Below are 27,892 nucleotides of genomic sequence, written 5' to 3'. Positions count from 1 at the left end.
TGGCCATGGATCATCAGGAGACACAGTAACGTACAACAATGTATCGTCTGCATAACTGTGAATCCTAACTCTGTGTCCCATGATGACACTGCCAAGTGGGAGCTTATAAAGATTAAAAAGCACTGGGCCTAAAATCGAACCCTGTGGCACACCACGTGTAATTTCACTGACTTCAGAAGAGCAGGTATCTAAACTTACAATTAAAGTCCTGTTTGAGATAGCAAGTAAACCATTTTAGAGGATGGAAGATGGAAGTTTATTTCACTTACACAGAGACACGTGCAGTTACGTTCACATCAGCCTGATGGACAATGAAATACTGATTTAAAAATATTTATTTGGAGATCAAAGTACATGCCTGACTTACACTACTGCATCAATCTGTATATTAAATATGACCACAACATTTAAATAAAGTTTTATAGGGGCTACAGTTAGCATCACAAGTAAAGAGAAGCTGTACCTCATAAAATTAACAGATGTTAGTCCTTAGGCCTGCAGCATGAGTAACACATCTTATCTGATTTGCTGAACCAGGCATGGGTTTGCTAAAGAGAGCAGACAACTAGCGGGCTGGCATGAGGTTGCTTTGTTGATTGAGCCTAAAGAAAATATCCACAATTCCCAGGCTTCACCATCCTCTATGTGCAGGGATGGTCAGACACAATGTAAGCCAGTCTGGCTGAAAGGAATAGTGTGAGGTAGAGATGTAGAGCTGAAGAGAGAGCGGAAGGCTGGTGAAGAAGGTGGAGACAATGGAAGGTTAGTAGGAGGGAACACAATAATATTAATACCAATAAAAATAGTGGGGACATGACCAAAGATGACAAACTGAGAATAAAAGGATTAGGATATACAAACGAAAAGTTGAAGAAAATAAAATGTTAGGATTTTAGAGATAAGAAGATAATTATGTTCTAAAAGTGGGGGGAGCAGAGGCAAGAAAAAACTGAAAATGTGTTGAGACCATATGGGCAGAGGAAAATCTTTAAAAAAATAAAGAAAGAAGTTACTCAAGCCTACTTGCATCAAATCAGCACAATGATCCCCACACAATAGAGGCTAACGACGCATCAGTGGGTAGGGAGGAGGGGTATTTGTTAGTAGTTTCTGCTAGTTATGCATCAATAGACAGCTACAGTTTATAAGGTTGACCATTCCATGTACCAGTCAGAATTAACAAAACTCCTTGGATGAGAAATAAAACGTCTTCAAGAAACCAAAGAAGTCCAGTTGCCTTCATTCATATCCCTTTGGATTATTCAAGCTGACTAATCTAGTCATTTTTGCAATAATGAAAAAGTAATTGATGATATTTTTGAATATAAATTAAATCTTAATGATGTGAAAATCTTAGGCTGTTTAAATTGTGTTAAATGTTTCACATAATTTATTTTAGCCTGCAGCAAAGTGTTTGTTATTCTATAATCACTGTGAAGTAAGTCAGGCTGCTGCTTCTAGCATAATTTCTGTAAAATTTCCTTAAAAACGAAATGGAACAAAAAATAAAAATAAAAAAAGAAGCTGAACATGCAAACCCCTCATTCTTCAGGAAACATAAGCTACTAAATCAAGAATTGTTGCAATTATTTTAACTTACAAAGATGATGGAAATCTCTTAAATAACAAAATGTGATAAAAGTAAAACATTTATATTCTGTCATTTATTTTAGTGTTTCCATATGAAATGTATTACTTGAAATCTCTGAATAATGTCATGTTCTGTGTCCCTTTGTTCCCCAGCCCCTCCAGTTCCCACTCCAGGTTCTCCTTTTGTGTTTCATAGCGCCCTCATGTGTCCTTTGTCTGCATCTCATTTATGTGTCTCCTGTGTTCCTTCAGTCTTCTCCAGTCACCCCTCTGCAGTGTTTATAGTTTCAGCTTTTCATTTTATTTAGTCTCTTTAATATGTTTTGTCCCACCGGTTTTTGTAGTTCTCCTTCCCTTAAGATTTTTAGTTATATGGTTGCTTTTCTGTTTTTAGGTTCACTCTTAGGTCGTGTTAGTTTCTTCCCTGATTAGTCATTGCTTTTACCTGGTCCTCCCCCCACACACCTGCAGCTCATCTGCCTCCCATCATGCCCCAGTATATTTAAGCCCTGTCTCGTCTCTGTGTCTTGTCGGTTCATTGTTGTTTGTTGTAATTCTGTCAAGTTCTTCTCGTGCCTCTTGTATTTTTGGATCACCAGATCTCTATCTGGATTTTTGGACTGTTGGCTCCCAGCCTTTTGGATTACTTTTGTTTTTTGGTTACTCCTAAAATAAAGGATTTTACTTTACATCTTCCCCAGCCTCGTGTCATCCTGGGTTTCTGCATATTTGGGTCCTAAACATCCCCAGATCGTGACAAATAAGAAAACAAATGAACAATCCGTTGAGCAGGAAGTGGCAAACTTAGGTGCTGTCCACCATCGTGGTGCTGAAAACCCGACTTCTTCATTGGCTACATGCAAGTTGACTAATTTTTTTCTTTAACATAGTTTACGTTTTAAATTTGCTCAAACAATACTTTTTCTTCATCATTTTAAAGTCAACCATGTGTATTAGAATGGGAATACAAGACATAATCTAAATGTGATGTTTTATCATCAACACACTCGACTCACCTTAATTTTAATCAGGTTTCAATCCAAACTATATCTGTGAACTTATATATATTTTCAAGCTTATGTTCATATTTCATTTTTATGATTTATCTTCATTCTTTGTCTTTCCTTTCTTTGTATTTTTTACATCATCTTATGAAAATTAATTTCTGAGAGATGTAGGATTTTAGTTTGACCTTTTTCCATATTAAAAGCAAGCAGGTTCCTCAGTAAACCCTCCAGTAGAATTAGCATTTTAGGTTAGTTCATTATTAATATTTAATGTTGTAATAAGGATTTTTAAGAACCCTCAATTTAGTCCAGCTTAATAAATGAGTGTAGAAAAATTAATTGAGGCAATAAAACAAGGTTGTCAGGGTAAAAATTTGAGGCTTAGGATTTATAATTTATTACTGGTAATATACCTTAACTTAACAAAGAGCTTACGTTTTGCAACGGAAAAATGTTTAAACTGTTAATAAAGCCCATCAAAGTTTTGGCATATTATTGAAATAATGTGGCTATGTGTTTATATAAAAACAATAAAAGTTATTTCATCCACCACTTCCTGAGTTTGCCTCAATATTCAAATATTGGCCTCATTTCTAGAGACAAAATTACTGACCAAAGGTAGAGAAATTCTTCTTCTTCTTAACATACATAACCAGAAAACATGAAAGGCTGCAATTTTCTGCTCATCTACAGCAGAAAAGTGTCAAACACATAAAAACAGAAAACGACAACAAGATGAAAGACTTTGATTTGACCATGGGTCAGTGCTGCATGGGGCAAAGCGCCTGCTGTGCACCAAAACCCTAACTCGTCACACAGTTCGAGGGCAGGGCCCCACAGATGGTGTCTCCAGGTTTGTTTGTTAGTGGGTGGGAGCCGTTTTTCTGATGAGGAGGCAATATGTCCCTCTGTCAGCAGAGACAGGCTCGTGCCAACTGGCAGGAAAACAAATGATATTTAAAGATGGCTAGAATGGGAAACGAGATCAAATGGTCAGAGGAGTCCCTGAGAACAGCATGATGGGTAGGATACAGAAAAAGGAAAATAAATGGGGAAAAATCTCCAGAAAAACAATGCATGCCACAAAATATGAGAACGTCGTAATGATGTTGATTTAACCAACACAAAGAAATAATGCTGGCAAAAACAATTAAAGGACATTTGCCCCAATTGAAAAAAAAGTGTGCTAAAAATAGCTGATAGCTGCTATGACATGCTAAGAAAATACTGATGCATGTTCTGCCCTCTCGGGGGCACCGGATGCTCTTCTTTTTCAGTACTTATGATGATACGAGCTTTGAGAAAAGAACACTCAGCTCAGCTAAGCAGTCGACCTACAGTCTGCAGGATGATGAAGATAATTAGCTTATGCTGCTGATTAAAGAACACACGGAGACGGTGAAAATGGAGGTGGGGCCGGTCATGTGAATCTGCAGAGGGAAGAATGAGGAAAGAGAACTTAGGGAGAAGGAGTTTACAAGAACAGATCTTGGCCCAAAAACTGTAGAAAGACATTATAACACACATGCAGAATGTCATAGACACACAAGCACCACTTTGTGTGTCTGCTGATGCAAAAGCATTAAAAAAATGATCCTTCCTCTATTCTGTTTTTGTTTTTAAGTTTGAACGTTACAAAATGTGTGTTTGTGGTGACATCTGGCTCTGACTGGCCTGGGGTGTGTGTGTGTGTGTGCATCATTAAAACACTGCGACCCATCTTCCCTCCACTACATTTTATAATACATCACAGGATCAATTTTCTTGGATGCATTAACTTTTTAATTTTGTTTTATTTTCAGTTGACTTTGCAGAGCTCTTCTAATCCCTATAAATTCTACTTTTATACACAAAACACTGTAAGAAAAAATATTTTACTTTACTAAGTTATGTTAAGTAGTTCCACTAAACTTATTTATAACATGACAATATATATTACTCTTGACATATAAGCAGCTAGTTTTAGTAGGACTGGGTGACAAAACTTGGTTAAGTTATTCTGACATTTCCTTTAATATTATTTGAAAACATCACAATTTAATTTTAAAAATCCTTGAACTAAAACTTGTTAAGTAAACGATATCATGGTACTATTTTTATGCTTTAACTTGTTTATTTTTGACTGCAAAAGATTAAATATTGCAGCTTTAAGTCCACCATGAGAAAAAAACAACAACCATGAATATAAATGGTTAAATAAATAAAATAAAATTACACTATATTAATACATTTGGCCTAAATATACCATAACATTTACAAGACTTCTAACAGGTGTTTTACTCAAATTTGAAATGTATACATTTGAACAACATTCAGTTTCTGCACATTTAATGGAAAACATCAAGTTCAAAGACATTACTTGTGTTTTCCGTGGCTTTACTTCCTTATAGTTAAGCTTTTGTCACAAAGATTTAATTATTAATTAAGACTGACATATTAACATGACATCAATACTTGTTTTCCACTGTGGGTTCTTGATCTTTTGGAAGCCATGTAATGTTATACTTATACATATATACATATACATATATTTAGCACATAAATTGCAGTTATTTTTTAAGTATATATATATATATATATACCAAATTGATTTTGAATTAAGTCAGAATTTTGCCCAATTAGCACCAAGACTGAAGACTGAGGTCTGTGGTGTACCCCAAGACAATTCTGGTTCTTATTTATAGTCTTTATTTATTTATTGCCAAACAACAGTTAGAGTTTATGCTCAAACTGGGCCTTCACTCTGAGTTACTGTCAGGTGCCAGATCCATTAACAGAGGTGATGTGTTGGTTCTGCTGGATCTGCAAAGCTTCACAGCTTGTTGGGTGACATGGATCCTGCCATTGTGAGTAACACATCAATCAGCTGTTAAAACAAGCGAATTTCAGAAAGCAGCTGGCCGTGACTTTACCTCCCTTCTTACAAAAGCACTTAGCCGATCTTCAGACGTGTTTTTAATTAACTAAACAGATGTCCATGATTCTGTTCCTGTCGTTCACTACGTGGCGTCTGCCTTCCTCATGTAATCAAATGACAAGTTCCTCATTCATCTTAACCATTAAACCCATTTTAAATGTTAAGGTTGAACTGATCTTTGTGTTCTTGTTAGGAAATGTGACTTCATCGTCACAGAAACATATAATTGTTTTATTAAGTTTTTACCCAAATATTTTTCTTGTGGCCTCTTTCTCAGGCTTCACATTCGTAGATTGACCCATTTTGTTTTAATATTTATTGATTTACTGAAGAAGTGGTTTATTCACCTTGAATTGTGCACAATTAAAGTGCCTAAATATAAGAGATTTTTCAAAAGGAGGGTGGAGACACTTGATGGCATCTAGCGGTGCATGTGAGCACTGCAGGCAGACAGAGAAACTGCAGCAGATTTTACAACTCTGAAATGTGCAGAAAAAGCTCTTTAACTAAATAGGTGAGAGTTTTCAACAAGACAAAAACAAATGTATAAATAAACATGAAGATCTGGGTGTTTGGTGACGTTCCCATCCATGAAAGGACTAACTGCCCCATGCACGGGTCTGCAGATGAACCAGTTGATGAATACATATGCTGGAGCACTAGCTGAGGGTTGGTTAAACAAAATCTGTGCAAAACACAAAATTCTAACTCACCCACATCCTCATGAATTACTAAAGTTAAAAACCTCTTAATCAACAACAGCTATTTACATTGAACCCAATTTCATTTTAAATCGTTTGGAAATGACCTTTGACTCCTGGAGTTCATAACTAGTCTCATCTTCTTTTACTGGTGGTTCGTGGCGTCACTTCCGTTTCTGTGCAGGAAGCAAACGGAAGTGACGCCACGGACAGATGTCGGCTCTGACGAAGGCGGAAGTTCCAGCCACACCATGTCAGCCAAAGCTAAAGAAACGTAATTACTTCACTGTGTTAAATGAGAAAAAAGAAGATAGTTAACTCATTCACTGCCAATGACGACTAAAGTGGTCATTTGCATTTTTTACTGTGTGGGCGTCGGACGAGCCCCCGCACCGTGAGAACAAACATCTCAGCTCAAAAGCCGATCTTCATCCGCATACATCAGTCACCCGTGTTGCCAACTGTTTTTGACTGAAAGTAGCTGAAGTTCCCCCCAAAAGTCACTAGATGTCGCCAGATGACGTCACGTGCTAATTTACATATTGATGACGTCATCACGCCACATTAGCGTTCGTTTTCCCCATAGCATCTAATATATATATATATATATATAAAATAGGACTCAAAGGAAGGAAAATAAAAACTATGTTATATGTTACAGTTATTAATTAGTATGTTTAAAATGGCACAAATTGCTTTGATATGTACAATAAATTCCAAAACTACCAATAAAGTGGCATTAAGACAGATATGGTGTAGTGATCCAAACAGTTCTGTTGTAGGATATGACCTCCTGCTCTCCTCATTCTCACAGACATTTTCCTAAAAAGCTGTTTTTTTACGCCTCATAGTTTCTCAAATTCTCTGTTGTGTATTCTCTCCATCGTGATAATAACGGCGCACCGAGCAAAAGGGAGCGGGTGTCTCAAAGTATAACCATCCCTGTGTCACTGAAGGAAATTCAGATGAGCCACAGAGCTGCGTGTGTAAACAGGACGGTAGTTGAAACTCCCGATGACTGTATTTGCCAAATGCAGGAAAAGCCAAAGTGTCTGACGGCTGCAGAACCAGAGGTCGCAGGTTGACGCCCGCGCCGTCTCTAGTAGAAGTGTGAGCCTGCAGCAATATGAAAGCAGCAGACGTAAATCGGCGGTCTCCAGCTCTGCAGCTGTACTCTGTCTTCAGCGAATCAGACTGGCCGAAAACGGGATATGATTGGTCAGTCCTCGGGCACATGTGCAGATTATCGTTCTCTTTCCTTACTCCCGGAAGAACGGTTCAGAGTGCAAATGGTTTCTTTGTTGCTAATCTGTGGGGAATATCTACATGAAAGTTCTACAGAAAGTAGCAACGGGTCCTGAGAAATGTCGCTTGGCGCTTTTTGGAAAAAAAGTTGTTGAGGGGGGTCAAAAAGTCGTTAGGAACAGTGACAAAGTCGCTGAGTTGGCAACACTCCACGTCACGTGATCAGGAAGCCGAAATCCATGTGTTAGGAGATCGTTTTGGGCCGCTGCTGTAAAAAAAAGTGAGGCGCGAACCGGAAAAGCTTCTGCTGATCACAATTCAACAAAGGATTATGAAAGAACAGATAAAGCTCGAAGAGCGCAGATTGTTTCTGGTGTAAGAGCAGAGTCTCCTCTTTGTTTTGGTTGTTTTGGCGTCGACATCATCCTAGCGCGCAACGTTCTGTGACTAAAAACAGAAATCCCAATAGCTGTTGTAGATATTTTTTCTTCAAACAGATAAGTAATTAAACTATTTTACAAGTTTTAAAACAATAACATTTAATAAATAATTTAAGTAACAGAAATTTTGTCATTTTTATAAAATGTTTGTCTCTCACTTTTGAGATAAATATATTGGATAGGCCTTTTGTTTTTTAATGGAACAGACTGACAGTGCAGTGCAGTGCCGTGCACACCTACGGAGTTACCACAAGGATCAATTTGGTATGCCACCCCAAAATGTCCACTGGCCCCCTATGTGAACATTTCTGGGGGCACCACTGAAATTTGGTAAAATCTTTTCACCAATAAAACCACGCATGTACACCTTTAGTGAGAATAAAGAGAGATGATAGGAGTGCTGCAGTGTGCTGGAACAGTTTCTGGGCTCCCCGAGAACAGACCAGGAGTTATTTTTTATCATGTTTACCTCATTCCTCAAATCCTCTAGTTTTTTTCACACATTGGCGCACTAACATTATCCTCTAACACTTTACCTCATCCCTCCTCCTCCTCACCACCTTCCTCCTCTCTCCTGCAGGCGTCACAGAGAGCAAAGCGGCTTTCCTCTGCTGCTCTCCGCACTCTATTGAGACTGTACTCTACCGCGTTGCAGCCAGCTGCTCCCCAACGCACCGCAGCACATTCTTGGGTAATCAGCCCAGCAGAGCAGCAAAACGGTGCACATCTTTCCTCAACCCAGATACACTTTTTCTATTCTAATATAACCTCCCGGATTTTTTTTTAGCATTAAAGCAGCATGGAACCAATGTGATTCCAGCACATGGTTGGTTATCTGCATGAGCATCATTTCTCCATGCAGCTCGAGAAGTCCTGACAAGCGCAAAGATGCCTGAAGAGCTCGACTAAAGAAGCTCAAAGTGATTTGAAAGCAGATGCTAGAATGAAAGAATGTATGCAGAGAGTTTGTTTTTGTAGAAATCCAAATGATCTGTGCTTGTTGAGGAGGATACTCACCCTGTGGAGCAAAGACCTGAAACGCCGAGAAGCCCGAGCACCAAAATTTCCAGTTCTTATTTTCTACTCCCTAAAATTGCTCTCACCGCTTCTGCTCCTCACTCCTCTCCGTCTCTGCCTCCAAATCTCCTCCCTACGCTTCACTCCTCTCTCTTTCTCCTCCTTTTACTTCGCTGCTCTTTCAGCACTGCGGAGAATTGCTTGAATTGGCTCCGCTGTAGTTTGGTTAAAGGGAGGTGGGACTGGTGTGTGTATGTGTGAAGTAGAGGGGTAGGGGTGATGATGGAGAGAGAAGAGAGGGAGGGAGGGTGATGTAGGCTTGAGGGGGAGATAGGAGGCTCACACACACATGCAAGAGGGGAAAAAAGCAGCATGGCATAAGAGCACGCTGCCTGGAATCGAGGGCACATCAGTCAGACTGAGTCTGACTGATTCAGACGAACAGCAACTATTAACATCGTGTAACTCATTAATGAACAATGCAGTCGAGGCATTGCAGGGACGGGAGGGTGCAGAAGTCTTATTCACAACAAAAATAATAAACAGAGGTGTTGAGATTCTTCACTTATTTGTGTCTTTTGTTCTTGAATAGACAGGTGTGTGAGTGTGTGTTGGGGTATATAAAAGTTATATTATGATAAAATAATTTACTAAAAGGTTTCTTTTTCATACATGCAACATACATTTCATCTCATGTCACAAGTCAATAGAATAGACTTTATTAATCTCACAATGGGGAAATTCACTACAGCAGCACATATACCTGAAAAAAAATGAAGTAGAAAAATAATAAAAATATTAAAGCTGCAAGCAGCACGTTCGGCCCTCGCTGCAAAGCTGCTCGCCCTCCGTCCGCGCCCCCTCCACTCCATCCCCGACGCTCTCCCAACTTATCGCCATGCAACTGGTGGCGCAGGAGCGCCCATGCGCGTCAGACACCCCAGCGTGCATTTAACTGCGATCACTGTCAGCTGTCACCTCAATCTGACTCAACCTTTCCTCTTAGCCTGCCAACAGTCCCCACTAAAAATGTTTTACATTAGCAAAATATTCCAGCTTCAAAAGAAACTCTGCAACGCAATTGGAACAAAATGGCCAACTTTTGGTGGGATACGGAGCATGGCTCCATGAGAATTCTTTGTAGGCCCAGGCACACTACCTAAGTGTGCAAAATTTCACAATCCTCAGTCAAAGCATGACTTGGGGTTTTAATGGTCGTAGGGGGCGCTATTTCAGAAAAAGGCCACGCCCACCAGCTTATGACATCTATTTATATTGAGGGTCAGACTAGGATCACTCACCAGAAATCTTTTGGCGATATCGTGAGAACTGAGGAAATGAGAAGCAAACGTATTTCCATGGCGTGATGGCGAATTTTGCCATGCTCCCAGGGCCCTGCCCTTTTTTGGAACCTGCCAGTACTAGACACACAGTGACCCCAACTTTTGTGTTGCTATTTGGCAAAGATTGCTGTTGAATAGATGAAAGGAGTCCAATGGGGAGCGCTGAAAGTATAAGCATGGTGTGGTGACAGGTCAATGTTTGAGGCTTAGCCACACCCACACAGTTAGAGTTTTGGAAAATCTTTAGGTTCAGTTTTTCCCACTTGGTCTTAAGAGTTTTAAGCAGAAGTATGAAGGTGATAGGGGCAAAGGGCGCCTGGGGATTGAAGTATGCAAAACACACAAAATGGCATACTTGGACCAAAATGGCCGACTTCCTGTGGGGTATGGAGCATGGCTTCAAGAGAGTTTTTTGTATGTCCTAAGACATTACATAAGTTTTTCAAAGTTTCACAATCCTCAGTCAAAGCAAGACTTGGGGCTGACATTTTTATTGGACCTAGGGGGCGCTAGTGAAGAGATTAAGTCACGCCCACCAGATTTTCAGGGTACTATTTATTGAGGTTTGGATTTGTATCAATCACCTGAATTGTTGGACCGATAGCATCAGAATTGAGGAAATGAGAGGCAAACGTAAATCCATGATGTCAAAATTCGCCATGCCCCCAAAGCCTTGCCCTTTTTTGAAACCTGCCACTACTGGACACCAAGTGACCCCAACATTTCTACTGCTATTTGCCAGAGATGCATGTTGATTAGGTTAAAAGAGTCAATTTGGGAGCATTGACAGTAAAGCATGGTGTGGTGACAGATCAAAGTTTGAGGCCTAGCCACGCCCTCACCGTTAGACTTTTGCAAAATCTGTGTTCAGTTTTTCCCGCGTGGTCTTAAGAATTTTCAGCAAAAGTATGAAGGTGATGGGGGCAAAGGGCGCTTGGAGATTGACGTACCTTTGAAGCGTGCAAAAAACACAAAATGGAGTACTTGGACCAAAATGGCCAACTTCCTGTGGAATATAGAGCTCCAGGAGTTGACGTCACTTCTCCCGGCATGCAACAGTTCAAATCGAAACCACGCCATATTGGCAGGCAGAAGCCCGCAGCTGTACTATTTGTTATTGTCAGAAAACTCAATCAAAAGGGAAATATGGTAGATTCCTGTTGTGCCCCAGGATGCAGAACAGACGTGGACGACATAAGGAATGAGCCATCTACAGGATTCCCCAAGATCCGGAGCGCCACAAACGTTGGATCATTGTAATAAAACGCGCTAGTGACCGGGCTAAAATGAAACTGTGGGATCCCGAGAGTAAAGGTTTTCACTTATGCAGCGACCGCTTCATATCAGGTACTTAAACCAACGTTTCCTCAACTGTGTATGGTATTTATTTTAAATGCTTTTATTACGATTCTTAGTGGGCTTCCTAAACTTGTTTTGGCGTGGCTTTTTCTGTCTTATTACTCATAGCAACAAGTAAACGTCACGTAAAACGTTGCCTCATGAGTTCTGCGTGTTGCCGTTTACGTGTCTTATGATCACAGCAATTAACCGGCTAAGCTGTATTTAATTTTTAATCAATGGTTGATCAATTGTCAGATCACACACAAAAAAGCACTTTGGATTGCTATTATCTCTCACCGAGACAGATCTCTGACAGATCCTGAGACATTCCTGCCTGACATATTTATTTTAGTCACGGAAAAAAATCTAACTAGTGATTTCTCTTGGCGTTCAGTTTATACATTCAAACAGCACAGCACTCTATTTAAACTACTTACATGTAAATCTATGTTATTTGTCCATCCATCCATTTTCATCTGCTTATCCAGAGTCGGGTTGCGGGGGCAGTAGCGTCGAGAGGCCCAGACATCCCTCTCCCCAGCCACTTGGACCAGCTCCTCCGGGGGAATCCCAAGGCGTTCCACGGCCAGGTCCGTTAAGAAGTCCGCTCCAACAGCTTCTGGCGTTTTTAAAAAATATCCCAGGGGCACGGTAAGGGTCGGAGATGTTTAGTCTATTTAATTTCTGACTATATAAAACAATTTCTTTGGTTTTAAAGTGTGAAGTAAACTCAGACGAAGTAAAATCCAAGCCGATCACATTCATTTTGTTTACATTTGTTGGCTGCCATTATGGCGTCTACTCTCTGAGAGTCACGTGACGTCCGGAGCTCTATTGAGCATGGCTTCAAGAGAGTTTTTTGTACATCCTGAGACACTACATAAGTGTACACAATTTCATAATCCTCAGTCAAAGCATGGCTTGGGGCTGGCACTTTTAAGGGTGCTAGGGGCGTTATTTCAAAACATTGGCCACGCCTACCGACTTTTGATTTCAAATTTTATCGTGGATCATACTAAGAAAACTCATCAGAAATTTCGTGGTGATAGCTTTAGAATTGACTAAATGAGAGGCAACCGTATGGCCATGGCGTTATGCCTGACTTTGCCGCGCCATCACAGCCGCGCTGTCTTTTGAAAGCTCCCGTAAAGTGAGGCCCAGCAACCCCAACTTGTCTTCAGTTATCTGCTACAAGTTTGTGGTAATTATTTGAATGGGCAAATTTTGGGAAATTTCAAAGTAAAACTTGACCTTTTTAGTCCTGACGGGGCGGGGCTTGTGTAAAATCATCAATCGACCATTCATTTTTCTTTGGGGGCTGATGAGGAATGTCCACACTTTTTTTTAACTGTAATTCTTTCATTTATGAAATTATAACCATTTGAATTTTTTTGGCGAGTGCTCGAACTTCGAGGCCTGGACCCGCCCCTTCAGTATTTATGAAAAGTCAGTTTTATTTTCTCATTTAAAATTTCCATCCCTTCTGATCGATCGCGCACCATTTTTGAGACGATCGTGCGAAAAATGACCAAACTGTTCAACCAAATACAGACCCTACAAACGACCAAAACGAGGTCAAAATCGCTAATTCAGTCCAAAATGGCCGACTTCCTGTTTGATGTTGACCAAGGGTGCAAGAGACTTTTCTGTGCATATTGTTGAGCTCTACAAGTGTACCAAATATCATCACTCTGATATAAAAAAAGGTCAAAGCGGAGGGGTATTTTTAATTTTCAAGGGGGCGCAGTCGAACTACTTTTTTAGCAACCTTCACATCGCCATTGAAATATGTAAATTTCACGCACTTTCTATATTGGGCCAGAATTTGGTGAGTTTTGGAAATGATAAGACCCCCAAAAAGTCATTCAAAGATGCGGAAGAAAGAAAAAATAATAATTAAAGCTTCCAGCAGCATTGTTCGGCCCTCGCAGCTCCGCACTGCTCCGGTCAGGCCGGCAGCCTGGTGCACCCGGTCACGTCCGTGGAACATAAACGTCGACCACCCCAACACCAGAAACCGTGAACGGTCTCTTCATCCGCACCTCTCCCCGACTCAGCATCTCGTCTGTGCCCACCAATAAATTACACATCTCACCACTAGGGCATACTCTATTTTTACCACACTGGTGGTGTGATGACACAGACCAAGTTTAAGTCTATTCTGACCACATTTTTTTAAGTTATTGAAGGTTAAAGTTATCTAAGGGGCGCTGTGACCAATTAAATAAAAATGCTGTTGAGGTCCTCTTAGGGAGTCAGAGATGGTTTTGTGTTAGTTTGGCGTCAATCAGACATTGAGTGTGCTTTATAGAGTCAGAGAGCTGAAAGGGGGCGGAGCTAAAAGGATTTGAACCAACAACCACACCAATGTGTTTGGTGCAGTCACGTGATGACACAAGCCAAGTATAATGCCATTCTGACCTTGTCTTTAGAAGTTAAAAAAGTTTGAACCCATCTAGGGGGCACTGTGACCATTTACAACTAAATCCCATTTATGTCATCTTTGGTCATCAAAGATGGCTTTCTGTTAATTTGGCATCAATCAAACATTGCATGGGTCATCTAGAGCCAAAAGGCAGTAAGTGGGCGGAGTTTAAGTGATTTGAACGAGTAAGCACATACATGTGTGGATTGCAGTTGCGTGATGACTCCCACCATGTTTGATATAGTTTGGAGCATTTTTGTAGAAGTTACAAAGTTTTAATGTATCTAGGGGCGCTGTCCCAAATGTAGGAAAATATCCCAAGGAGCAGTTTGTAGGTTGACAACAATCATTTGCGTGTAGTTTGGTGTGAATTGCATTATGGATGCGTCATACAGGGCCTAATATCTTTCAGGGGGCGGAGCTAAAGCGATATTAACCAATGACCACAGGATTGTGTTGCATCCCTTTGTGTGATGACACATAGCAAGTTTGGTGCAGTTGCGACCTCGTCTGTGGGAGTTATCACAGTTTTAAAGGTGTGTAGGGCGCGCTGTGGTGATATCATACATTGTTCACCAACTGTTTGTTCCTCATTGGCTAAAGGGCACGATTGTTCGTTGCCATGTTCAGTCTCGTGCAGATCGGAGGGTGTTTGTGGAATTCACAGTCAAACGTAAGGTCACGGCGTCACGCCAGAATTCGCCATGGCATCAAAGCCCCTCCCTTTCTGGAAAGCTATCAGAACTGAATGGTCATTACAGCATCATGAAGACAGTGCATTACCGTAGTGTCTTGTTGACTAAATTAGAGGGGACAAATATGGGCATTTCACCTTAAAACTGTAGCATGAATGGCCTCATTTGTGACCCAAAGGTCACACTTCCTCAGCTGGGTCAAGTTGTACTGGCTGTACTTCTATTTACAGATTATCCATCACAGGAGACACAAAGTCTGCTGTAAACCATCAAATCGGACTGCCTTTATCTGACTGCTGTTCCATCCGCAAGATGAAGGACATTTCAAGATTTAAAAGAATAATTTTTAATAAACTCTTTTTACTGTCTTATTACAAGGTTCATAAATAATCATCATGGTTCATTATAAATGCATTTAATTACTGAAAAGAATTATTATTCTTTGGTTAATAATAATTATTATTTATGATAATCAGTAATGTTTAACACTGACAGAAGGTCATGGGCACTTATACATAGCATGCAGGACACTGAAATCAGGTTCAAGGTAACTGCATTCACATGTCTTTGTTCCATAACAACAAAGCTTTCTATCTCTGAGAGGGCGTGTTCTGAGTTATAATAAAACCAAAACTCCTCAGTTCAAGTTCAGTTCTTGAGCTCACAAAAAATCTCTCCGTGGCACGAGAGTCCAGAGTATCGGGTCGGCCGCTCGAAACCTCTACCACAGCTTTCCTGTCACGCTGATAGAATTGCTTCATCAAGAAACACCATCTGCAACAAGCTGACGCAAAACTCCTTCAGAGTTAATTTAAGACGCAAACTCAACACCTGTGTGCCTGCGGAAACTCTAGGACCAGAGAGTCGGTACCACTCGGATCTCCCCTGCCGGACCGAGTACCCAGAAGCTGACAACATCCTCCCTTGACCTCCGGATCCAAACAGAGGGTCGTCTGAACGGTGAGGTAGAACACAGATTGCGTCTGTATGCCTGTTCTTATTAAGAAATAATTTAGCTTAGCTGCAAAACAACTCTTTCTCTCAGAATGCGTTTATCTCTCTCTGAGATAGAAACCTTCTGAGACTACATTCACCCATCCAAACACACACACACACACACACACTTCATTTTTAGTTTTCATCCAGACACATGTTGCTTTAATACCAATTTTTAATATCAAAGCTTTCATAAATTGTCATTTTTGAATTTTCTTTTACATTGCCATCTTTAAATTGTTAGTAATAAATTCTTAACTTTTTAAACCCGACTCTTCTTTGAAATTAAACACTGAGTGGTGTATATTTGGTCACTGAACAAGCAAAGATCTCTTTAAATCTTCTGAATTAATAAATAAACTTTTGCTATTATTTTAAATCTCTTAAATGAAATATTAATCTTTGGATTAAATATAGACCAAGCCAGTTGGTGTATGAACTTCTATCGATTATATAAATATTTGTGGATATCTGTATATAATATACGTTCATTTGCCAATTTGTTTGATCTTTCCCAGGATTTAGCAGAGCTGAATAGCAAACAGCATTAACTTCTAGTTATGTAGATTAACTACGCTGCAAAACAATAGGCTTCCTGTTGTCAGAGGGCAGGGCTTAGGTGATGTCAGCTGTCCACATTGTGATTGTCTTGAGATGTGGTCAGTGATCACACAGACAATGCTTGATATAGATCTGATCATGCACATGGGAGTTATTACGTCAAGTAGTGTAATGGTGAAAGGTCAAAGTTTGAGGCTTAGCCACGCCCACACCTTTCAACTTTTGAAAAATCTGACAGTTCATTTGTTTCCCCTATGTCTTAAGAGTATATAGTAGAAGTTTGAAGGCGATTGGTGAAAAGGGCAATGAGCCATCACTCTCCAAACTACGTGTGTGAAAACCACTAAATCGAGAACTTGGACAAAAATGGCCAACTTCCTGTGCAACATTAAGCTTAGCTCCAAGAGACTTTTTTGTAGGTCCCGAGACAGCACATTAGTGTATCAATTTTTGTAATCCTCTGTCAAAGCATGACTTGGAGCTGAGAGTTTTAATGGTCCTAGGGGGCGCTATTTCAGAACATAGGTCACGCCCACAACCTATATCATTCATTTCTATTGGGGGTCAGACTAGGATCACTCACCAGAAATGTGGCAATATCACGATAAGTGAGGAAATGAGAGGCAGACTTATTTCCATGGCATGATAGCGAATTTCGCCATGCTCCCAAAGCCCCGCCTTTTTGTGAAACCTGCCAGTACTGGAGACCAAGTGACCTCAACTTGGCTACTGCTATTTGCCAGAGATTGCTGGTGATTGTGTGAAAGGAGTCCTATAGGGAGCTGTGTAAAAAAGAGTGGCCTGGAGACAGGTCAAAGTTTGAGGCTTAGCCACGCCCACACCTTTCAACTTTTGAAAAATCCGACAGTTGAAAAATTTTCCCTATGTCTGAAAAGTATGTAGCAGAAGTTTGAAAGCGATCGGTGAAAAGGGCGACGGGGCATCATTCTCCAAACAACGCGTGCGAAAACCACTAAATTGAGTACTTGGACCAAAATGGCCAACCTCCTGTGCGACTTTGCGCTTGGCTCCAAGACACTTTTTTGTAGGTCCTGAGACACTACATTAGTGTACCAAATTTCATAATCTTCAGTCAAAGCACGGCTTGGGGCTGACAGTTTTAATGGTCCTAGGGGGCGCTATTTTAAAAAATAGGCCACGCCCACCAGATTTTCACATCAGTTTTTTGGGGTCGGACTAGGATCACTCACCAGAATTTTCGTGGCGATATCTTTAGAAATGACGAAATGGGAGTCAAACGAATGGCCACAGCGGTATGCCTGACTTTGCCGCGCCGCCACAGCCTCTTATGAAAACTCTCATAAAGTGACGCCAAGCAACCCCCACTTGTCTTGAGTTACCACCTAGAAATTTGTGGCAATTAAGTGAAATGGGGCGATTTGCCACCTATCACAGTAAAACTTTACCTTTTTGGTCTGGAGGGGGCTGGGCTTGTGTGATGTCATCATCCGACCATTCATTTTAGTTTGTGGCTGGATGTCGAATGACCACAGAATTTTTTGTAACTCTACTCTATTCGAGTATGAATTTATAGCCATTCATATTTTTTTGGCAAGTAGTCAAACTTCGAGGCCTGACCACGCCCCCTCAGCATAAACGAAAAGTCAGTTTTGTTTTTTATATTTGATCGCCCATCCCTTTTGAGCAATTTCCCACAATTTTCGAGACGATTGTGCGAAAAATGATTGAGTAAATCAATCAGAAGCGGACCCTAGAAACGGCCAAAATGGGGTTACAATCACCACTTCAAACCAAAATGGCCGACTTCCTGTTTGATGTTGACCAAGGTTACAAGAGGCTTTTCTGTGCAGACTGTTGAGTACTACAAGTGTACAAAATTTCATAACTGTACGGCAAACTAAGGTTTATGGAGGGGGGTATTTTTCATTTTCATTTTGCAGCTTCACTGCTCGGGCCTAATTACAGGTAAACACACAAAGGCAATAAGCTATTATCGTAACTTTCAACAGCTAAAAACTATGAATAAAAAAAGAAACTTGGGTTTCCAGAACTATGCAGCAGAAGGAACACAGACAAACCATGTATATTCTGTTTTGCACAAGTATTGAACACAGGCTGAATACTACATTTATGTTATTGTGCACCAGGATAATGCCAGTACCAGTTAAACTGAGGAGTTATTCACTCTCATTGCAGAGGGGAGGAATGACCTATGGTAGTGTTTAGTTTTACATCTGCCTCTGAAGGAGCTGTCCATTGTCTCCACAGTAGAATGCAGTCGATGGGAGGTTGTTTTTTAAGATGGAGTTCATCTTTCCCATCTTCCTCCTTTCACACATCTCCTCAACTGAATCTAGTTGGCAGCTCAGATCCAAGCTAGCTTTTTTATCTAGCTTGTTCTGTCTCTTTATGTCTTGGTCAGAGCTGCCTGCACCCCAACAGACCACAGCAGAGTGAATAACAGAGCCAACAACAGCATGACAAAAAGGATTTTAGTGGATTGGAATTAACTCCAAAGGACCTCAGTCTCCTCAGGAGGTTGAGGTGGCTTTGGCCCATTTTATACAGAGCATCTGTGCTGTTGGACCAGTTCAGTTTACGGTTGAGGTGAACACCCAGGTATTTAAACATATCTACCACTTCATTGTCTGCACCCGGATGTTTACTGGTGAGTGAGGAGTAGGCTTTCTCCAGAAGTGAGAGTTTCATTTGTCTTACTGGTGTTCAAATGCAGGTTGTTACACTCACACTGGTCCACAAAGTCCATGATGACTGACCTGTACCCCATGTCGATCCCCCCTGACACACAGCCAACAGTGACAGCTGCTGATGTTGTAGGTGAAGTTCAAGGTGTAGAAGGTGAACAGAAAGGGTGAGAGCATTGTACCCTGTGGAGCTCCAGTACTGCACACAACCACTTCAGACTTACATTTGTGCAGCCTCACGTACCTGTTGGTGATGTAGTTGATGGTTTATTCAGTCAGATGTTCGTCCACTCCTGCACCCCTCATCTTATGTTATGTTTTGCAAGATCATGTTGCTCAGAAAATTCAACACTATTGAATTCATTCATGTTTTGCCTACAATTGAAAGCTTAAAGGTACAATAAGTAAGAATTCTGCAGTGAAATAAAAAAAAACAGTCTATTGTCTCAACCATGTTGGAAGGAAGGTTATATTGAAACAGATTTTATTGTCAGTTAGCTATTTTTTAAATTGCAAATGTGTTTGTATATTTTAATAAAAAAGAATGCTTCTTTTGCATTTCTGTATTTTTTGTGATTTATTTTTCCTCCATTGACTCTCATGGTTGAGTGACCCCTTCACCCTCCAGCAGCCCTCACTGATCCAGTAGGGCATGACTCATTGTGTTCATGTGCTTATATGCATGTACTATTGTGCAATGAGTCCATGGGCAACTTTGTTACACCTGCTATTTTTATGCAAAGTGCACAAACAGGCTATCGCTGTTGACTTGTGATGAAACTTTATTGAAAAAAAGTCTTTGGAAAATGCAAATTGATGCATTTGCAATGTTCTTTTAAATGAAACCAAACTGTTACACTTTTATTAAATTGTATTTTTAGTCAACCTCTCCTAAAACACAGATTATGTCAAATCAGCCATAACTTAAATCAAATGATCTGTGAGTTTAAACTAGTGATGTTTTTTCAGTCAACCTATTATTGTGTCATCATCCTCTCAGTGCATCAAACCTGCTGTGACCAACGTCATGGTCTACATGGTGCCAGTGGCTCTGTGATGATCTCATCTTGCTCTACATGCTAACGTTTACTATTGGCTAACATGTTTGTGCTTTCAATCGGATCAGAGAGAAGGAAAGTTTTGCTATAAAATGGTCGAGCCCACTTCAGGTGGGCTCTCAGCTGCCTGAATATGTTATATTCCAATTGGAAATGTGTACATTTCTTAGCTATGAGAAAAAACTCATGACATCCACAGTTTTAGGTTGTGTGGTGTTATAAAAAATATGTATGTAGTCAAGAAAATAGCTAAAAAATAAAAAGTGTGGTATGTGGGGCAAGTGATGAAATGGAAATAATATATTGAGTCTGATGTCAAATTTTGAAAGCAATTTATCTGACTGAACTAATAAGTCAGTTCAAAAATTTTAATAATTTTACTATTTTTACACAAGTCACTGAAAACTACATGAAAAACATCTCATGTATGATCTAAGGAGATGTCAATGAAAGCACATTCTGATGCAAAAGCAAATATTTCCGCGGTAAAAATACTTGGATTGTGTCAAGACTGAACTCTTCAGCAGGAAACCCAAAACAGCTGCCATTTATGGTGTGATGTGTAACTCAAAACCCCAAACATATTAATAGTGAGCAAGCACATGGCCTAGTTAACTGGTTATTCCCAAGTCAGGCCAACTGGTCCTGAGTCAAAGAGCCTTCTGCTGCTGCAGAGATCAGGAAGGGAGTAAAATAACAATAAACGCAGCTTTCGCTCTTTGATGCATTTCAGCTTCTTACGGCTGCTTGAGATCCAAAAAGAAAATGCAGATTTTTACATTTATCATGGAACATTTAGTAAGCAAGTATGTTTAGAATATGATAAGGCGGAACATAGTAGTGGTTTAAACCAGTATACAGAAAGTGTACTGCGTTTGAGAGTAGTCAGTGTATTTACATGCAGTGAGAGAATTATTGCCTTACTCCAAATAAATCTGGACCTAAACACCTTAGTCTGAGAGATGTTGAACCAAACTGGCCTACCCTTAATCGTGCTTAGGTACCCAGATAATTCAATAACAAAAAAACAAATAACAGACATGCAAAGTTGAAAAAAGACTCCCATTCTAGTTATAGTATTAACTTAATTATTGCCATAGATCAATTTAGATATGCTAGTGTTACGCTCCTCTGTCCCATTGGCTTGGCTTCAAGTCACCTGTGGAGGTAGGACAAAAGTCTCAGAAGCTCCTGTCTGTTAGGTATGTTGGGGAGGCCTTTTAGGGGTTGGTTTTAATATGCATACGCCAAAACTCTAAAATCAGTGTTCAGTCTAATTTTATGTAGCGGACCCACGAGCTAGGTCATAGCAGCATGTAACCGCACTAATTGCTAATCAACCAGAATGAGGGTCCCCACCAAGAGCCACACTTTGTTTTTAAAGCTACTGGAGATTATATCCGTCAACCTGAGTGTAGTTTGAAGATTATGTAGGACAATTCTTATTAATTTCTAAGTATTCATCTGTTTGGCATTTTATAACAAAGTGTACTGCAGTGACAGGAGTTTAAATTTGATATTTTTTCAGTCAACAAAAGTTAAAAACAGGTTTGAGACAGCAAAGCAAAAATGTGAGTAAATATGTCAGATGTTAAAAATACAGTTGGTCCCAAATGGGAAGATGCACAGTTGATTCCAAATTTACAGGTGCATAAAGTCAATATGGCCTCCTGTGGTCAAATATGGGTACTGCAGACCATGTATCAAAACAAACAAGTCTGCTGTCAGCAAATGTGGCCAGTTAGGGTCAGCGGTAGAAGATTCTAGGTGATGAGCAAAGACAAGTCGGAAACAGTAAGTTGATAGGTAGATAACTACATTTTACTGTAATATTGAGTTAATTGAAAAAGCTTGAGACATTTTAAGAACCAACTATTTATTTCTAATTCATTGCTGGCATTGTTTGCTCATAGTTAGCCTCTAGCCTTTTTGTTTGATATTGGAGTGAAACAAAAAGATGCTGTAGCTTCTTAAGTGTACAAGAAATAACCTCTGGGTCGCTGCTTTCACTGCCTTCAGTTCTTCCAACAAGGTTGCGGCTCTTTGACGTCTGATGTTGAGTTTACAAATGCCATTGTAGCAATGCTTGCCAGCGCAGACTTGGCAACCTCACAGGCTCATTTATGATTGGGTCTTGAACCAGGAAGTATGGAGGCACGACACATTGTAAAGAAAGACTACGTCTCTCTTTGGCCATTTTGAAAGGAGAAACATCGACAGCACTCCAGCTGAGAAGGAAATCTGTTTCAATGTAACCAACACGACTGAGACATTAGACTTTCACTGTGAAATTTTTATTGTACCTTTTGAATTACCTCATAGTTTCAGTATTGTTTGTTGTTGTGGTTTCAACATCTTTGTGATCTTATTATATCAAAGATGTCCAAATTTAAAAGCTGTGAAGAATTACGCGGGTAAAAAATTGATAAATTGATTATTTAGATTATGATTAGATTATTATTTGACAATAAGCAGCAAAAGGAAAACAGCTTTACTTTCTTAGATATGTTAAGATGTGCACCAGCTTTCTGTAGGACGAGAGGACCTTAGCAGCAGCAGCAGAAGCTCCGTCAGCACTGAGCATAAACTTCTGCTGAACACAGCACATACAATTCTCCCAGTGGACTGGGAAACCTACTACATCTGCCTGAGGCAACCTTTAAGAGCTCTACCAGGGGGTAATTGAAGTAAAACTCTCTTGGCACCAAGATGCTAAAGGGATAACTGGGCTCCGACGCCCAAATGTCCCATCACTTTCTTCTGTCACACAGCAGAGCCATGAATATATTAACCTTTTTAACGTTTTCACATAATTGTGACATCAATGTAAAGAAAAAAAGGTTTTTTTCAGTTCATTAATCATAAAGTTAAATTGAATTACAACATAGTACAGTAAACATTTGGCTCTGAGGAAGAGGATGTAAGAAAACCAGTGCAGCACTGCATGCAGATTTCCTATAGATTGCCTTTCCCCTCCTCCTTTCATCTGTCTGTTGCCTTTTCCTCTGGGATCCCTCTCGCCCCCTCTTTCTTGCCCCTCAGTCTATTTTTATCTCCCTGTCAGGGAAATCCAATTCATGAGTGGAGCTATATATAGCAACCCTACACAGGATCTACACGAGTAAAAACGTTGAAATGAGGGAATTCTACACCAGTGGAATGCAGAGAGGTGTACTGCAGTATAGATACAGTGTTTTTTCATCTGCACTTCAATGGTTTAGCAAAGAAATTAATGTTATTAAGGAATGTTACAAATTCTGAAAATATAATAAAAATCGTTACTAAATTTAAAGCATCTTTAAAACTAATTCATCACAAATAAACCGATGGTAGGTGCAATAAGAAAATACTACTTTGTGTGAAAATATTTATCATGTTTTCATTTAAAGGGACATTTCTGTAAAAGTTATAAATACATATGTTTTCTGACATTGCAGCATCCTGAATGGTTCAGAGAAAAACAATTAAACACATAAATACCACCAGCAGTACTTCCTCTTCATTCAGGGCACAAATTAGATGAAGAAACATTTTTTTATAAAGCACCTCTAAAGATAAAAATTACGAGGTGTTTCACAAGAACAAACAACAACTAAAAAAAAGATTAAAACAATATTTAAAAATGATCTAAAACATATAAAGGAGGGGAACATTCAAAAATAAAAAATGATAAAATAAACAGAAAAATTAGAAGGATAAAAATAAATAAGAAAAAGGTAATACAGGATCCCGAGAAAGGCAGATTCAGCAGAGATAGTTGCATGAAAATTGTCACGAACTCATTCTGCTGACTTCATTTCCCAGCATTCTCGCCACCATGTCCCATCATTCCTGCCACCAACGTGGCGGCTGACGTCATCACGCCGACACTACTTAAGGAAGTGCCGGCGTTTCATTCATTACTCAGTCATCGTTCTCACCAGACTTTGTGTCGAGTCTCCAGGCTTACCAGCCCTCTAACCTTCAATCCAAACCTACAGGAGATAACCACGCTGGTTATTTCCATCACTCCGCGTCCAGGCAACAGATCCTCTCAGTCACGCTTCAGATCTGCCAACGAACCTGACAAAAATAAGGTAGTGAGGAAGAATCAACAGAAGGTCACACCAAGCCAGCCTGAACAAGTGAGTTTTCAGCTGCTTTTTAAAGGAGACCACTGAGTCCACTGATCTCAGGAACAGGGGGAGTTAATTCCAGAGTCTGGGGGCCACAGCAGCAAATGATCTGTCACCTTTGGCCTTTAGCCTGGTGCTGCACAACCAGTAGGCTTTGATCACTGGACCTCAGGGACCTGCTGGGGGTGTAGGGACTAAGAAGATCACCAATGTAAGATGGTGCTTGTCCATGTAAGGCCTTAAAGACCAGAACCAGGATCTTGAAATGAACCCTGAAGTTGATTGACAGCCAGTGAAGCTGGAGGAGAAGCGGGGTGATGTGGGTGTGTTTGGAGGACTTGGTCAGAAGCCGAGCACAGGCGTTCTGAACCACCTGTAGACGGTTCAGGGAGGTTCTGCTCAGACACGTGAAAAGAGAGTTACAGTAGTCTAAGTGTGAGGAGATGAAGGTGTGGAGAACTGTCTCAAGTTCAGAGCGGGACAGAATGGGACTCAGCTTAGCAATGTTCCTGAGATGGAAGAAGGAAGAGCGAACAAGAGAACTGACATGAGAATCCAGGGTGAGAGCTGGGTCAAAGGTCACGCCAAGATTCCTGACAGAAGGTTTGGTGTGAGAAGCAAGCTGACCAAGAGAGTCTCTGACTTTGGGAACCAGCTTATCTGACATCTTAATCTTATCATCATTCAGCTGTAGTATGTTCCCAGTCATTAAGTTTTTAAATGAGTCTAAGCATGTGTAACAGCAGCAGATTAGACATCACATGGGGTTTGAAGGAGATGTACAGTTGGATGTCATCTGCATAAAGATGGTAGGAAATTCCTTTAAACGAGCTCAGCATGTGCTGGAGAGGGAGACGATAAAGGAGAAACAGTAGAGTCCCCAGCACAGAACCTTGAGGGACACCATGGGAGGTGGAGGAGGACCAAAATTTGGAGACGGCCACAGAGAAAGAATGTTCAGATAGATAAGAGAAGAACCACTCCAGAGCAGTTCCTGGTAGACCTACCCAGTCTCTCTTTGAAGCTTCTCCTTCTTCTTCTTCTTCTTCTTCTTCTTCTTCTTCTTCTTCTTCTTCTTCTTCTTCTTCTTCTTCTTCTTCTTCTTCTTCTTCTTCTTCTTCTTCTTCTTCTTCTTCTCAGCCTCTCCAGTAGCAGGTGATGGTCAACAGTGTCAAAGGCTGCAGTCAGGTCCAGCAGGACCAGAACAGAACAGTCCCCTGCATCACTGTAAGTCAGAAGGTCATTTAGGACCCTAAGAAGAGCTGTTTCAGTAGAATGAGCTCTGCGAAAACCTGACTGGAAGCTATCATAGATTTTATTTTCATCAAGAGCACTAGTGAGTTGTTTGGCTACAACCTGTCCAAGATTTTGGAGATGAATTGTAGTTTAGTGATGGGTCTGAAACTGATATAGACAGATGGATCAAGATTGGGTTTTTTAACCCTCTGGAGGCAGGCGTTGCTGATTTGCAATGTTAAAACCTACCTCCCTGGTTCCTCCACACACGTATTTCATGAGCATTTTTTAACTTAGAAGCACCCCTGAAGGACTTAGATGTTCGTCCTTTTATCAAAACTTATTAAGAGCCTGAGAGGGTTAAAAAGCAGGTGGATTGTAGCATTCTCAAAGTAAGCAGGGACCTGAACAGATACAAGTAAAGATAGTAGAGAGCACGCTGGGACCGATGGACTGAAAAGCATTTTTAAACAAGGGTGAGATGTCTAGAGGTAACTAATTTGGTTAGCTCAAGCAAAAAAAAAAAAAAAAAACAGAAGCAAAGCTATCTAGGATGATGGTCTGGGCTGGAGTCGGACAAAGCAGAGATAAGGCTGAAGGAGAGATGCTTGGTCTGACCTTGTTGACTTTGTCCACTGACACTCAGTTGTGGATTTTAAAGCTGAAGTGAACCTCACTGAGTGGTTTGCCTGATTAGAGTAGGCACTAGCCAAACCCCTTACATCAAGCCAGACGGTTTCATGACAGCATTGCATTCTGCTGTTGCAAGGCTACTGATTATGCAACATGTAATGTGAACAGCTCCTTCTTGGTCTAATGGTAAAAACACTTCTATTGCTTTTCATGAGAAATACTTTCAGTTCCTATTCAAACAAAGCTTTAAGCTCAAATGGATAATACAATCTATTGTCTGTTTAGCACAGTTCAAACGCAAGAAATAGGAAAAGCCAAGATTGTAAAAGTAGACTTTTAGCTTAAAGCCATATTCAATAGTCCAATGAATATGTTATTGGTTAGCATGACACAGTGTTGTCATGGCAACTGTAGCATGGGATGCTGGCAGGTGACTGATTGTATCAGTTTGAGATGTTATATCACCTTGAGAAAAGATTAGACATAAATACTGATGAAAATGATTGAAAGACAAGAGGTGGTTGATTAAAATAGGAACAGTGGGAGAGAGGGAATGCTCAGCAGAGAGGAAGAAAAACAAAATACAGACATGAAAACATGAGTCAAATACAAAATACAAACATAGAAAGTTTTCTAGATATGCTTCACGTTATTTGGCAGGTGTAAACCAATGAGAGAAAGATCTAGAAACATTTCGAATTGCAGCAGTTGGTTTAATGTTTCTTACAAAATCCTAGTGTGCAAAGTGCTTGTCCATCCATCCATCCATCCATCCATCCATCCATCCATCCATCCATCCATCCATCATCTTCCACTTCTCCAGGGTTGTGTATTGGGGGCACCTCTCCTCAATCACTTGGACCAGTTCATCTAGGGGAATCCCAAGGCGTTCCCTGGTCAGCCAAGAAACATAATCCTTTCTGTCATGTTCCCGAGCCGAGGTGAGTGACAACATCTTCCATCTCACCATTATCAGGCTGATTTTCCACAGGTGAGGAGCGGAGGGGTTTGCAGCTGCAGAAGATTCCCGATCAGGAACTCGGGTATGAAAGGAGGATGGAGACACTTCACTACGCCGGATGATTGCACCAGTATAGGTAGCCCCAGCCACTCGCTCTTGTTCTTGAAACTCATATTTTGACATTCGCTTTCTGGATATTATTGGATTTTGAACTCGGACTGCATTTGGATTACATTTTCTGGATTACCCTCTCATCTGGTGTTTGTTTGCCTTCTCGCAGGATCTCCACACACCCTGCCTCACCCTCGCTGTTTGAACTCTGGATTACATTCACCACGTCCCATCCTCCTCCGTTGTTCCTGTTTGGACCCTCTCCGCTGCCTCACCAATCCCGGATCATACCTGGACTAAACAGAGCTCACCTCGGCTCTCTCGCCTCTTCCCCCCACCCTCTTGGTTCTCCCTGAACTCAAAATGAACTCGAGCAAGTGATCTACTCCACAGGACTTCCCTGTGCTCTTTTTGTTCTCCTTATAATAAAGACTTTTACTTTAACCAGTTCCACGAGTCAGTTTCTGCATGTCTTGGGTTAAACACATACCTCGAGCCATGACATAATCATCCGGCCATCAAAATAACCCAGCAGAATCTGCACTCGCCGATCTATCCACCCTGATGATGCAGCAGGAGCAGACTCTTCCCGTCATTCTGGAGCAGCTCAGCATCGCTAACCAACGCTACCAACAATTGGAGACCGTAATCCAGCAGCTCCACGATCGTCTTCCTGTTCCAGCCTCTGCTTCTGCACCGGCTGCCGCCCCGGTGTCTGCTACTGGTCAAGCCGCCAGAGGAACATTTCAACCCGGACCGGAAATGCTTGATACACCGGAAGTCACCCACTTCCATCAGACTCTGTCTTTGCAA

General features: G+C 40.7%; 1 protein-coding gene and 1 long non-coding RNA gene across 2 annotated transcripts in view; one reads left to right on the top strand and one right to left on the bottom strand.

Moving 5' to 3' along the window:
* Positions 1–9,190, bottom strand: part of LOC107394398 (voltage-dependent calcium channel gamma-7 subunit) — a 41,433-nt gene extending 32,243 nt beyond the window's left edge. The window contains exon 1 of the mRNA XM_054745396.2: positions 8,918–9,190. The gene's annotated coding sequence lies outside the window, so the exon portion shown is untranslated. The remainder of the gene's footprint in view (positions 1–8,917) is intronic.
* Positions 9,191–15,550: 6,360 nt separating this feature from the next.
* Positions 15,551–27,376, top strand: LOC139064301 (uncharacterized). Its single transcript, XR_011517373.1, has 3 exons — positions 15,551–15,681; positions 26,831–27,104; positions 27,249–27,376. It is a non-coding gene; the product is annotated as an uncharacterized lncRNA (long non-coding RNA).
* Positions 27,377–27,892: the final 516 nt, after the last annotated feature.

The sequence above is a fragment of the Nothobranchius furzeri genome, chromosome 19 (assembly GCF_043380555.1).
Source record: "Nothobranchius furzeri strain GRZ-AD chromosome 19, NfurGRZ-RIMD1, whole genome shotgun sequence".
NCBI lineage: Eukaryota > Metazoa > Chordata > Actinopteri > Cyprinodontiformes > Nothobranchiidae > Nothobranchius > Nothobranchius furzeri.
Note: the sequence above shows the minus strand (reverse complement) of the source record. Positions and strands in the feature narration are given on the sequence as shown.